This window comes from Schistocerca gregaria, chromosome 2, assembly GCF_023897955.1.
Source record: "Schistocerca gregaria isolate iqSchGreg1 chromosome 2, iqSchGreg1.2, whole genome shotgun sequence".
Lineage (NCBI taxonomy): Eukaryota > Metazoa > Arthropoda > Insecta > Orthoptera > Acrididae > Schistocerca > Schistocerca gregaria.
The window spans coordinates 1055352374-1055367743 of record NC_064921.1 but is presented as its reverse complement, the minus strand read 5'-3'; the positions used below and the strand labels follow the sequence as shown (position 1 = coordinate 1055367743).

The 15370-nt window shown below is 42.2% G+C and overlaps 1 protein-coding gene across 5 annotated transcripts in view; it reads right to left on the bottom strand.

The window, feature by feature from the left end:
• The window catches only part of LOC126335595 (cytochrome P450 9e2-like), a 94539-nt gene extending 93415 nt beyond the window's left edge, over positions 1 to 1124 (bottom strand). For 2 of the 5 annotated variants that reach the window (XR_007564896.1, XM_049999044.1), the window contains exon 1: positions 1035 to 1109. The gene's annotated coding sequence lies outside the window, so the exon portion shown is untranslated. Of the gene's footprint in view, positions 1 to 1034 lie in introns of all 5 variants that reach the window. The other 3 variants (XM_049999042.1, XM_049999041.1, XM_049999045.1) reach the window with 3 other exon arrangements.
• Between the last annotated feature and the right edge of the window lie 14246 nt (positions 1125 to 15370).

Sequence of the window (15370 nt, the reverse complement as noted above, 5' to 3'; positions counted from 1 at the left end):
CGGAACAAATTGATTGCGTTCGTCGATAAAAGCTGTATCATAGAACCTGATGTCCACCTGGCCTCTCTGTAAATCCTCTACCACCAGGAAACTGCTATCGTAGATCGAAGGGTAGAGAAAACGGCACAAATATATACGGTAAGAACCAAGAACACTGGCTCAGCTCGCAATATTACAATTTTTGTGTCAATCATTTTCGCTACTCCCAACATAACATCTTTAGATCAGAATTCATGCCACTTGGGAACAAGCATGTAATTCACAGCTTCAGCTCACCGCACTGTCGACAACTGAATTAAGTACTAATTGACTTAAAAACTATAAACTGACTTGTCCCATTCCATTATGATATATCACACGGGTTAATTAGCTTATCACATTTGCGAAGACAGACGTATAAAAATCGTTGACGATTGTTCATTTGCATAACGTTTTTGTTAGAACTGTGCATTTAGTCATTTATGAAACGCTTTTTTATTGTACAAAATTGTTCGACATGGAAGGATTTTCAGCGTTGTATCAAGCTCGAAGACAATACGAGATTACGCATTCTGTGCGAAATATGCGTTGCCCCTGTGCCCCTGTGCAGCTACCAAGGGCAAGAATTATTCAGCGTTGGAATTGGATTAAATTGTGAAATAGTGAAAAAGCTAATCGTTATTGAATAATAATTTTCTGCTTCCTTTTTCTCAGTGGTTACTGAACGTGTCTTGTAGCATAACCGTACACTTACAATAGAGTTTTTCGAAACTTGGTACTACAGGTGTTGGAATATGACCCTTAATACGACACTCATTGCTGACTCAGCCGACATAAAACATATTGCCATATCTCAAAGGTTCTGCTTTAACAAGTTCATCGTTGTATTAAAAGTACGAATAACGTGTTGTTACGGACTTTCAGATCCGGCATTGTAAAGGATTTAGATGTTTAACGGTTCGTTCTACAACTGTACTTCACTACACCGACGATCAAGAAATGGTTCGTTGCGAACAGTATCGGTGATAGCAGAAGCTTACGAGGTTAGCACTCACCAGCGTGGGTGTAGCAACAGCAGAGGGCTGATAGCGCTTTCCTGAGAGGCAGTTCTGTCAGCAGTGAGCGCCGAGACTGGCTGTTTACATGAAGCGATGCTCTACGGTTGGGTGACAGGGAAGGGGGGGGGGGGGGGAAGGGGAGTAATGGCCTGAGGAAAATCCGGGGGAGGGGAGGGGGGCGGCCACCAGAGCAGTAAACGCTACTCAGGGTCGACCTCCTACGCTCCCATAAAAAGTGACGCACTATCTCCTCTGATAAGCGGCGTAACCTAAAAAAACAACTTGTTCGAATGAAATGAGACTGCAGTAAACTGTAGTCCTTGCGTTTGCAAAGAGCAGGATTTGGACCCTCGTCATGTGATCTAACATCTACCTTACATGTTTTCGGAAATTCGTGTTTGGAGAAAGCTTATCAGTCCAGTGACAGAGCAGTCCTTATCGCAACGTTCCAGCGAGTTTCCTGTTCGTTATCTTATCAACAAATCTTTTGGTTTCATGCGACAGTGCAATGATTTTTTTCTAAACGAATAGATTTTCTGAGAAACAGCCATCACAGCAAGCTTTGTGCGCCTGAAACACAGCGTACGTTCATGTTTCACCTGGAAGTATCCCATTTTGAAATGATACCTCGATAATATTACTGCGACACCGCTATTCATATTACTTCGTTCGTTAGATGAGGGAGGTGCTACAACAACAGTTTCCTAAACTGCTGAACACAATTGAATCCTGGTGGTTTTGGTGGTTGCTGAAAAATCTAAGTGTACTGTGTCGGAGGAAGTTTGAACATCGGGGAGGGAAACGCGTGGAGCGTGGGAGGAGGGCAAGAGGTGCGTCTACCACTCCCCCCTCCCCTGCTACACCCTCTGAATTGCGGATTACAGATTTACTGTTCATTACAGAATTCTCAAACACTTCAACTGTCTGGGACGAAATAAGCTTTTTTGTGTTACCTATGAAATTTAGTTCTTGTGGGATGACACGTCTCATGGCTGAGCAACTTTATATGCAGGATGTCCTAGGGGCAATGGGCAGTATTCAGGGCTATGACAGGAACTATCATTCGACGCAAAAATGTGTGGTAAACATGAGCACCAAAATGCGTACCTTGAGAGATAGGAGCATTTCCTCATCTTTGATGTTGTGAAACAAATGTCTTCTGTTGCAAGTTCTTTGCATTCCATATTTTAAAAAGGCGTAGTCTGAACTAAAAGAAAAGGTCCAGTAAACATGGACTCTAACATGCATATCTTAAGCGGTATGGGTGCTTGGTACTTGTTCACCTTCGCCACTGTGAAACACATCTCTTCTACCTAACTAGTGCTTATGGTTCTTAAGGGATACATTTTAGGGCCCATGTGCGCTAGACAGTTTTTCTTGCTTTCGTTCATACTCCCTCCTCCCAAAATATGGATTTGCAGTAGAAGACTTTTGTTCCATAGTGGCGAAGGTGAAGGAGAGCTCACTGCTCTTAAAGTGTTGATTTTAGAGGCCATATGTGCTGGACTTCTTGCTTCGATTAATCGTTCCTGTGATATCCCCTAATATTTACCATTCCTTCTTTCACGCATGTATTTAAAAAAGGCAGCTTCTGCATCTACATATACACCTACATGGATACTCTGCAAATCATATTCAAGTGCCTGGCAGACGGTTCATAGAACCACCTTCACAATTCTCTACTTTTCCAATCTGGTACAGCGCGCGGAAAGAACACCTGTATCTTTCCGTACGATCTCCGATTTCCCTTAGTTTATCGTGGTGATCGTTGTGATCGTCTCCTGTCTCCTGTCCCTCTTCATCTTCTGGGTCACTCTTTATGGATGCCCATGAAAGAAAGCATAAGAATGTCAGGTGCACTTAACCTCCGAAGCGATCGTGAAATCAGATATGACTTTTGCTCTCCTCTGCCTGCCGAAAATCTACTAGCCTAGATTCCTGATGTACAAAATAAGCTACACTACTGGTCATTAAAATTGCTACACCGAGAAGAAATGCAGATGATAAACGGGTATTCATTGGACAAATATATTAAACTAGTACTGACTGGTGATTAAATTTTTACGCAGTTTGGGTGCATAGATCCTGTAGATTAAAACAGAAGAAACTGCAAAAAGGTGGGAATTTAAGGAGATTGGACCAGGATAAACTGAAAGAACCAGAGGTAGTACAGAGTTTCAGGGAGAGCATAAGGGAAGAATTGACAGGAATGGGGGAAAGAAATACAGTAGAAGAAGAATGGGTAGCTTTGAGAGATGAAGTAGTGAAGGCAGCAGAGGATCAAGTAGGTAAAAAGACGAGGGCTAGTAGAAATCCTTGGGTAACAGAAGAAATACTGAATTTAACTGATGAAAGGAGAAAATACAAAACTGCAGTAAGTGAAGCAGGCAAAAAGGAATACAAACGTCTCAAAAATGAGATCGACTGGAAGTGCAATATGGCTAAGCAGGGACAAATGTAAGGATGTAGAGGCTTGTCTCACTAGGGGTAAGATAGATACTGCCTACAGGAAAATTAAAGAGACCTTTGGAGAAAAGAGAACCACTTACATGAATGTCAAGAGCACAGATGGAAATCATGTTCTAAGCAAAGAAGGGAAAGCAGAAAGGTCGAAGGAGTATATAGAGGGTCCATAAGGGGCCAATGTTCTTGAGGACAATATTATGGAAATGGAAGAGGAGGTAGATGAAGATGAAATGGGAGAGATGATACTGCGTGAAGAGTTTGACAGAGCACTGAAAGACCTAAGTCGAAACAAGGTCTCGGGAGTAGACAACATTCCATTAGAACTACTGACAGCCTTGGGAAAGCCAGTCGTGACAAAACTCTACCATCTGGTGAGCAAGATGTGTGACACAGGCGAAATACCCTCAGACTTCAAGAAGAATATAATAATTCCAATCCCAAAGAAAGCAGGTGTTGACAGATGTGAAAATTACCGAACTATCAGCGAAATGTAGTGTGAGGAAGACTATGCGACAGGCGTTCAATGAATTCGAAAGTAAAGTTCTATGTACTGACTTGGCGGAAAATCCTAAGAAATTTCGGTCTTATGTCAAAGCGGTAGGTGGATCAAAACAAAATATCCAGTCACTCTGTGACCAAAATAGTACTGAAACAGAGGATGGCAGACTAAAGGCCGAAATACTAAATATCTTTTTCCAAAGCTGTTTCACAGAGGAAGACTGCACTGTAGTTCCTTCTCTAGATTGTCGCACAGATGTCAAAATGGTAGATATCGAAACAGACGACAGAGGGATAGAGAAACAATTAAAATCGCTCAAAAGAGGAAAGGCCGCTGGACCTGATGGGATACCACTTCGATTTTACACAGAGTACGCAAAGGAACTTGCCCCCTTCTTGCAGCGGTGTACCGTGGGTCTCTAGAAGAGCGTAGCGTTCCAAAAGATTGGAAAAGGGCACAGGTCATCCCCGTTTTCAAGAAGGGTTGTCGAACAGATGTGCAGAACTATAGACCTATATCTCTAAGGTCGATCAGGTGTAGAATTTTGGAACACGTATTATGTTCGAGTATAATGACTTTCCTGGAGTCTAGAAATCTACTCTGTGGGAATTAGCACGGGTTTCGAAAAAGATGGTCGTGTGAAACCCAGCTCACGCTATTCGTCCACGAAACTCAGAGGGCCATAGACACGGGTTCACAGGTAGATGCCGTGTTTCTTAACTTCCGCAAGGCGTTCGATACAGTTCCCCACAGTCGTTTAATGAACAAAGTAAGAGCATATGGACTATCAGAGCAATTGTGTGATTGTATTGAAGAGTTCCTAGATAACAGAACGCAGCATGTCCTTCTCAATAGAGAGAAGTCTTCCGAAGTAAGAGTGATTTCAGGTGTGCCGCAGGGGAGTGTCGTAGGACCGTTGCTATTCACAATATACATAAATGACCTTGTGGACGACATCTGAAGTTCACTGAGGCTTTTTGCGGATGATGCTGTGGTGTATCGAGAGGTTGTAACAATGGAAAATTGTACTGAAATGCAGGAGGATCTGCAGCGAATTGACGCATGGTGCAGGAAATGGCAACTGAATCTCAATGTAGACAAGTGTAATATGCTGCGAATACATAGAAAGAAAGATCCCTCATCATTTAGCTACAACATAGCAGGTCAGCAACTGGAAGCAGTTAATTCCATAAATTATCTGGGAGTACGCATTAGGAGTGATTTAAAATGGAATGATCATATAAAGTTGATCGTCGATAAGGCAGATGACAGACTTAGATTCATTGGAAGAATCCTAAGGAAATGCAATCCGAAAACAAAGGAAGTCGGTTACAGTACGCTTGTTCACCCACTGCTTGAATACTGTTGAGCAGTGTGGGATCCGTACCAGATAGGGTTGATAGAAGAGATAGAGAAGATCCAACAGAGAGCAGCGCGCTTCGTTACAGGATCATTTAGTAATCGCGAAAGCGTTACGGAGATGATAGATAAACTCCAGTGGATGACTCTGCAGGAGAGACGCTCAGTAGCTCGGTACGGGGTTTTGTTGAAGTTTCGAGAACATATCTTTATCGAAGAGTCAAGCAGTATACTGCTCCTTTCTACGTATATCTCGCGAAGAGACCATGAGGATAAAATCAGAGAAATTAGAGCCCACACAGTAGCATACCGACAGTCCTTCTTTCCACGAACAATACAAGACTGGAATAGAGGGGAGAACCGATAGAGGTACCCAAGGTACCCTCCGCCACACACCGTCAGGTATCTTGCGGTGTATGGATGAAGATGTAGATCAGTTTAACAAGTCACAGTTGCAAAATACTAACGCGAATTTTTTACAGATGAATGGAAAAACTGGTAGAAGCCGACCTCGGGGAAGATCAGTTTGGATTCTGTAGAAATGTTGGAACACGTGAGGCAATACTGACCTGCCACTTACCTTAGAAGAAAGATTTTGGAAAGGCAAACCTATGTTTCTAGCATTTGTGGACTTAGAGAAAGCTTTTGACAATGATGAATACTGTCTTTCAAATTCCGAAGGTGGCATTGGTAAAATACAGAGAGCGAAAGGCTATTTACAATTTGTACAGAAAGCAAATGGCAGTTATAAGAGTCAAGGGACATGAAAGGGAAGCAGTGGTTGGGAAGGGAGTGAGACAGGGTTGTAGCCTCTCCCCGATGTTATTCAATCTGTATATTGAGCAAGCAGTGAAGGAAACAAAAGAAAAATTCGGAGTAGGTATTAAAATCCATGGAGAAAAAATAAAAACTTTGAGGTTCGCCGATTACATTGTAATTCTGTCAGAGACAGCACTGGACTCGGATGCGCAGTTGAACAGAATAGATAATATCTTGATAGGAGGGTATAAGATGAACATCAACAAAAGCAAAACAAGGATTAAGTCGGGTGATGCTGAGGGAATTAGATAAGGAAATGAGACACTTAAAAGGAGTAAAGGAGTTTTGCTATTTGGGGAGCAAAATAACTAATGATGGTCGAAGTAGAGAGGGTATAAAATGTAGACTGGCAATGGTAAGGAAAGCGTTTCTGAAGAAGAGAAATTTGTTAACATTGAGTGTAGATTTAAGTGTCAGGAAGTCGCTTCTGAAAGTATTTGTATGGAGTGTAGCCATGTATGGAAGTGAAACATGGACGATAAATAGTTTGGACAAGAAGAGAATAGATGCTTTCGAAATGTGTTGCTACAGAAGAATGCTGAAGATTAGATGGGTAGATCACATAACTAATGAGGAGGTATTGAATAGAATTGGGGAGAAGAGGAGTTTGTGGCACAACTTGACCAGAAGGAGAGATCGGTTGGTAGGACATGTTCTGAGGCATCAAGGGATCACCAGTTTAGTACTGGAGGCAGCGTTGAGGGCAAAAATCGTAGAGGGAGACCAAGAGATGAAAACACTATGCAGATTCAGAAGGATGTAGGCTGCAGTAGGTACTGGGTGATGTAGAAGCTTGCAGCATCAAACCAGTCTCAGGACTTAAGACCACAACAACAACAACGGATCCTGAGAAATCAGTACCGAGAACAATCACCTCTGTCCTTAATAACGGCCTTGATACGTCTGGGCATTGAGTCAAACGGTACTTGGATGGCGTGTACAGGTACAGCTGCCCAATCAGCTTCAACACGATACCACAGTTTATCAAGAGTTACTGGAGTATTGTGACGAGCCAGTTGCTCGGCCACCATTGACCAGACGTTTTCAATTGGTGAGAGATCTGGAGAATGTGTTACGGAGGGCAGTGGTCGAACATTTTCTGTATCCAGAAACGCCCGTACAGGACCTGCAACATGCGGTCGTGCATTATCCTGCTGAAATGTACGGTTTCGCAGGGATCGAATGAAGGATAGTGCCACGGGTCGTAACACATCTGAAATGCAACGTCCACTGTTCAAAGTACTGTCAATGCGAGCAAGAGGTGACCGATACGTGTAACCAATGGCACCCCATACCATCACGCCGGGTGATACGCCAGTATCCGCGATTTCGCCGAACACGGATGCGACCATTATGATGCTGTAAACAGAACCTGGATTCACCCGAAAAAATGACGTTTTGCCATTCATGCACACAGGTTCGTCATTGAGTACACCATCGCAGGCGCTCTTGTCTGTGATGCAGCGTCAAGGGTAACCGCAGCCATTTTCTCCGAGCTGATAGTCTATGGTGCTACAAACGTCGTCGAACTGTTCGTGCAGATGGTTGATGTCTTGCAAACGTCCCCATCTGTTGTCTCAGGGATAGAGACGTGGCTGCACGATCCGTTACAGGCATGCGGATAAGATGCCTGTCATCTCGACTGCCAGCGATACGAGGCAGGTGGGATTCAGCACGGCGTTCCGTATTACCCTCCTCTAGCCACCGATTCCATATTCTGCTAACAGTCATTGGACCTCCACCAACGCGAGCAGCGATCTCGTGATACGATAAACCGCAATCGCGATAGGCTACAATCCATCCTTTATCAAAATCGGAAACGTGATGGTACGCACTTCTCCTCCTCACACGAGGCATAACAATAACGTTTCACCAGGCAACGCCGGTCAACTGCTGTTTGTGCATGAGAAATCGGTTGGAAATTTTTCTCATGTCAGCACGTTGTAGGTGTCGCCGCCGGCGCCAACCTTGTGTGAATGCTCTGAAAAGCTAATAATTTGCATATCACAGCATCTTCTTCCTGTCGGTTATATTTCGCGTCTGGAGCACGTCATCTTCGTGGTGTAGCAATTTTAATGGCCAGTAGTGTACACATTGAATAACTGTTACTAGATTTTATGTAATGTGTGTCCTAAGCACGTTGACTCGCATAACTTTTGTTGTGCTACTCATCGACTGGGACTCATGGGGGTAACATATCTTTCAAATCTCCCAATAGACTCATTAGTGAGGTCGCCGTGTTGAGAATACACGTGAGAGACGGGTGCCGGGAAGGCAGTAGTAGACAACATCAGCAACTGAGGGCGCATGCTCATTGGAAATACTTTTCTTTGTCTACTGCTTGACGGGGCTGTAGCGCTCCCGTAGCTACACAACATATTGCTGTCCCTATCTCTGTCGTCCACAGTTCGTTCTTTCCTTCGTTGACAAGAACAATGGCACAACATAATAACGTTGTCTATGACAATTTGACATTAGCGAAATACGAGTTCTAAATATTTCCTTAATCGAATACTGTCGGAACGTTTCTCTCATAATTTCTATAGGAAATATCGCAGTGTAGTGTGTATCAATCAAGTAAGTGCTCAAACACGCTTATTGCGGTATTTGAAATTTATGAAGGCAACAGAAAGTTCTTGCCGGATCGAAATTCCAACCCAGATCTCCTACAAATGGCGAGCAGTCGCACCAACCAATGAAATCGGCGGCACTCGTTGGGCTTGTCGCTTGTTGTCGAGCTTCTGACGCGGCTTGTGCAGCCAGAAGTTGTTGTACCGTCGCCGACAAGGCACCAGTTGTTTGAAATTTTTCTTTTTAAAATTCAGTCTTGATCGCACCACGTATGCTACAAGAACAGAGGAGACCGGTTTCAGTCATATCACATGACCATCATCAGACCCACGGCATCCTTCGAAGATGGTAGGTGGTGCACTCTTCTCAGCTGACATCACAGCAGCTGAAAAGAGTGCTCCGGTTGGCTTATGGTAATTATTTCGGCAGAAGAGGCAAGTTAATGGGCATGTTGCGATAGTACCTAACGGTTGCTGCTGCCGAGTGTAGTTTCAATTCCAAAACAGCAGTCCATATGAGCAAACTAGTTGCGTCTTTACCCTTAGGTATGGGCTATGCTCTGTTTAACAAGAATAGCTCGATGTAGTCGTAGGGTCGAGCCACTCACGGCTTCTTTCACGCCCCGCAGCTAATTAGCTGCAGATAATCACCTGTAACTGCGTTCCTTCAATCAAATAGTCTATGCATTGGTTAGAATTGTGAATTGATAAAATACACGGAGGTATAAAATAAAAGTTAAATGAATAATTAATAACAAGCGTTCTATTGTAACGTCGGCAATCGATGTAGACCACACGCAATTATACTGAATAATGTTTATTCAAGAATGGACCCATAAAATAAACGGGAAGTGGTTCTACTACAGGCAGTCAAAATACAGGCGTAAAATATCCTTATGAACTGCGGTAAAGTTTGCATTGAGAGCGTTACAAGAGTGATAGCAAAATTCCAAAACTAAACAGTCATCAAAAATACATGAAAACTATGTACATTATGTGTTCACAATACAGGAAATATTGACCAACTCAAAACAGTTCAGAGTTCAACATGAGGATTCACAAATGAACACATACTCTGTCTATTCTCAGTACCGTAAATCAAGTGTCAAAGGTTTAGTCTTACTCTGGCACAGTCACACTCTCGAAGTATAAAGTCCCTTCAGAAGCTAAAGTATGGTAGCGGCCGTTCACCGTCCAGAATCGATCGCCTCTACCAATGAATGACGCGCTTTACCACAGGCAGGTCTGCGCTTCATCTGGTTTGGCGGGAATCCATCGGCGGAGACGCAGTTTGAGTGTCACACGGCAGCCGCATTTTGCAGCCAGCAGATCCTCCAGCTCTGACGCTGCTCTCTGTGGGAGAGAGTCTGCATCTGTGATCTAATCTGTTTAGTTACTGCTCCAAAAGGCAGGTAAATATTGGTTGTATGATAGTCGAGCATTTCTGGTCAGATGGGAGTAGAGTATTACCAACAGCAGCATAAAATGGTATAACGGGAGTAGGATCCGTTATGAATAGGAACGTAAGACAAAAAATGAGTTGCTGTGTACAGTAGAGTCATAGGGTCGTTCTCAACAGAATCGGCAAGAAAGTATCACCGACAACAGTAGTCCATGCACATGTGCCGACGTCGCAAGCCGAAGATGAAGAGATAGAGAAAGTATATGAGAATATTGAACAGGTAATTCGATACGTAAAGGGAGATGAAAATCTCATAGTCAAGGGGGTTGGAATGCGGTCGTAGGGGAAGGAGCAGAAGTAAGGGTCACGGGAGAATATGGGTTTGGTATTTAGAGTGAAAGAGGAAAAAGACTAACTGAGTTCTGCACTAAATTTCAGCAAGTAGTAGCGAATACTTTATTCAAGAATCAGAAGAGGAGGCGGTATACTTGGAAAAGGCAGGGAAATATAAGAAGATTTAAATTAGATCACATTATGCTTAGGCAGTGTCCAAATTTAAATACTGGATTGTAAAGTGCACACAGAAGCATATGTAGATACAGATCACAATGTAGTAGGGATGAACGGTACGGTGATGTTTAAGATATTAATCAGGAAAAATCAGTGCGCGAAGAAGTGGGATGTGGAAGTACCAAGGAAGCAGGAGATACGCTTGAATTTTTCTGAGGCTATAGAAACTGCGATAAGGAATACGAGTAGCTCAGTAAGCAGTTCAGTTGAAGAGGAATAGATATCCTTAAAAGGGAAATCATGGAAGTTGAACAGGAAAACCATTGGTAACACAAGAAATGCTTCAGTTGATCGATGAAAGAAGGAAGTACAAAAATGTTCAGGGAAATTCAGGAATACTTAAATACAAGTCACTTAGAAATGAAATAAATAGGAAGTGCACAGAAGCTGAGGCGAAATGGCTACAGGAAAAATGTGAAGAAATCGGAAACATGATTGTGGAATGGACTGATTCAGCACACAGAAAAGTCAAAACAACTTTCATTGAAATTAAAAGCAAGGATCGTAACATTAAGAGTGGAATGGGAATTTCACTGCCAATTGTAGAGGAGAGAGAGAGAGAGAGAGAGAGAGAGAGAGAGAGAGAGAGAAAGAGCAGGTAGATGGAAGAGCTACACCGAAGACCTTTATGAAGGGCAGGACTTGTCTGATGACATGGGAGGAGAAGGAACAGTAGTCCATACACAAGATGTAGAGGATCCAGTATTAGAGATAGAATTTAAAGGACCTTTGGAAGACTTACGGTCGAATAAGGCAGAAGGATAGATAACAGTCCAATAGAATTTCTAAAATCAGAGGGGGAAATTGCAACAACACGACTGTTCACATTGGTATGGAGAATGTATGAGTCTGGCGTTATACCACATGAGTTTTGGAGAAAATATCATTCACACAATTTCGAAGACTGCAAGAGCCGACAAGTGTGACAATTATCTTACAATCAGCTTAACAGCTCATACAGCCAAGTTGCTGACCATAATAATATGCGGAAGAATGGAAAAGAAAACTGAGGCTGTGTTAGATGATGATCAGTTCGGGCTCAGGAGAGATAAAGGTACCAGAGGGATAATACTGACGTTGTCGTTGAGAATGAAAGCAAGACTGAAGAAAAATCAAGACACTCTTGTATGATCTGTCGACCTGGAAAAAGCGTTGGACAATGTAAAATGATGTAAGATGTTCGAAATTCTAGAATAATGGGCGTAAGTTATAGGGAGAGACGGGTAATATACAATGTGTACAAGAGCCAAGAGGGAATAATAAGAGTGGACGACCACAACGAAGTGCTCGGATTAAAGAGGCTGTTAAGATAGAGATGTAGTCTTTCACCACTAATGTTCAGTCTGTATATCAAAGAAACAGTGATTCAAATAAAAGAAAGGTTTCGATGTGGAATTAAGATTCGTGGTGAAAGGATAAAGATGCTATCCTGAGGCAAAGTCAAGAAGAATTACATGATCTGCTGAATGGAATCAACAGTCTAATGAGTATAGAATATGGACTGAGAGTAAATCGAAGAAAGACGAAAATAATGAGAAGTAGCACAAATAAGAAGAGCGACGAACTTAAAGTCAGGATTGGTGATCACTATGTAGATGAAATTAAGGGATTCTGCTACCTTGGCAGGAGAGTAGCTTATGACGGTCGGAGCAAGGAGGATATCAAAAGCGGACTGGCACTGGAAAAAAAGGGCACTCCTGGCCAAGAGAAGTCCACTAGTATCAAACATAGCTTTTCCTCTGAAGAAGGAAATTCTGAGAATGTACGTGTGGAGCACGGCATTGTATGGTAATGAAACATGGACTGTGAGAAAACCAGAAAAGAAAATCGAAGCATGTGCTGTTACAGAAGAATGTTGAAAATTAGGTGGACTGTTAAGGTAAGGAATGAGGAGGTTCTCCAGAGAATCGGCGAGGAGGGAGATATATGAAAAATACCGACAAGAAGCAAGGACAGGGTCGTATGATTAGTGGTCGTAGCAGGAGACACATTAAATATCATTTAGCGTCACCCATGACTTTTCGCACAGAGAATAAATCATGGTTCATTTAATACTTAGAAGAATAATTATTTTTGAGACAATGTGAATGTTTTTAACAAGGAGAGTAGACAGTTTACTTTTTCACCATTTATAGATGATCTTGGTAGAAGAAGAAATAACTACTAGAGTACAAGTAACTGGCAAAGCAAGTGCTCATTAACATCGTCAGTATCTTTATTTAACCGTGATTCTTGAAACTTAAATTCACATCTCTGTAGTAATCCATTAATCTCCACTGAAGTTGTTTCCAACATTGCTCACACGCAATTTACGTCATCCAAGATTTATCGCAGGAAGTTGTGTTAGACTCCGAGCCACGGAAACGTTCGAAGTTCGCCAAATGCCGGTAAGTTACAGAATGAAAATCCCAGTAAGACTGCAGCCCTGAAGAACCATCCAGCCAATCCCAAGAAAAGCTGAAATTTTTTATGCAATCGGTAAATGAGGCCTAAACAATTCCTTTGAAACGAAATACAACTATCGACGAGTGTAATTGATCTGAGGTTAGGTTTGGTGTTGCATTAATAAATCTATTTCGATATGTGTTGACTTCAACTTACCTTTTATTTGAAGACCAGTACTACGAGCTAAAAGGTGGAGTTGTGGTGGGAATCCCATTGTCATGTGTTATTGAAAATTTCCTTATGGAAGGCTTCGAGGAATGTGCATTCAATTCATGTGCGCAGACGATACTTTTGTAGCTTGACCTCACGACTGTGAGAGTTCGAACGACTTTTTAGACCACCTGAATTCGCTCCACCAGAATACAAGATAGCTGCCTTCCTTTCCTTAGCGCTTTGGTCAGAAGGAAGGTTGATGGTACATTGGGGCATGCCCTTTATAAGCTGCCTGCTCACACTGACTTCTGCCGGGTAAGAGTTGTCACCATCTGACTCAACATGAAGGTGTACTTTTTACCTTGGTTAACAGAGCCCATGTCACCTCGGACCCTGAGCGATTGTCAGCTGAGTCAGCTCATCTGGAGGTCACCTTTCGTCAGAACGGTTGTAATGACTGATTAAAAGATTTTTATTCTTGTAGAGACCTCAGAGATCATCTGAGGCATTAAGAAAGTCAATATTACACAGTATAAATGTTACACAAATAATTATAAAAACAAGAAAAATATTACACAATATAAATATTACACAAATAATTATAGTACCTTCACACAAATACAAAACAGAGAAATTTCTGGTGCAACTGATACTGCATAGTAAATTCAGCCAATTACAGACTTACTTAGATATACAAACTGATCTAGGCGCTCAGTCCGGAACCGCGTGACTGCTACGGTCGCAGGTTCGAATCCTGCCTCGGTCATGGATGTGTGTGATGTCCTTAGGTTACTTAGGTTTAAGTAGTTCTAAGTTCTAGGGGACTGATGACCACAGCTGTTAAGTCCCATAGTGCTCAGAGCCATTTGAACCATTTTTAACTACTGACGGCCTTGGGAGAGCCAGTCCTGACAAAACTCTACTATCTGGTGAGCAAGATGTACGAGACAGGCGAAATACACTCAGACTTCAAGAAGAATATAATAATTCCAATCCCAAAGAAAGCAGGTGTTGACAGATGTGAAAATTATCGATCTATCAGTTTAATAAGCCACAGCTGCAAAATACTAAAGCGAATTATTTACAGACGAATGCAAAAACTGGTAGAAGCCGACCCGGGGAAGATCTGTTTGGATTCCGTAGGAACGTTGGAACACGTGAGGCAATACTGACCCTGCCACTTACCTTAGGAGAAAGATTTAGGAAAGGCAAACCTATGTTTCTAGCATTTGTAGACTTAGAGAAAGCTTTTGACAATGTTGACTGGAATACTCTCTTTCAAATTCTAAAGGTGGCAGGGGTAAAACACAGGGAGCGAAAGGCTATTTACAATTTGCACAGAAACCAAATGGCAGTTATAAGAGTCGAGGGGCATGAAAGTGAAGCAGTGGTTGGGAAGGGAGTGAGACAGGGTTGTAGCTTCTCCCCGATGCTATTCACTCTGTATATTGAGCAAGCAGTTAAGGAAACAAAAGAAAAATTCGGAGTAGGTATTAAAATCCAGGGAGAAGAAATAAATAATTTGAGGTTGACCGATGACAATGTAATTCTGCCAGAGACAGCAAAGGACTTGGAAGAGCAGTTGAACGGTATGGAAAGTGTCTTGAAGGGAGGATATAAGATGAACATCAACAAAACTAAAACGAGGATAATGGAATGCAGTAGAATTAAGTCGGGTGATGCTGAGAGAATTAGATTAGGAAATGAGACACTTAAAGTAGTAAAGGAGTTTTGCTATTTGGGGAGCAAAATAACTGATTATGGCCGAAGTAGAGAGGATATAAAATGTAGGCTGACAATGGTAAGGAAACCGTTTCTGAAGAAGATAATTTGTTAACATTGAGTGTAGATTTAAGTGTCAGGAAGTCGTTTCTGAAAGTATTTGTATGGAGTGTAGCCATGTATGGAAGTGAAACATGGACAATAAATAGTTTGGACAAGGATAGAATAGAAGCTTTCGAAATGTGTTGCTACAGAAGAATGTTGAAGATTAGGTGGGTAGATCACATAACTAATGAGGAGGTACTGAAAAGGATTGGGGAGAAGAGGT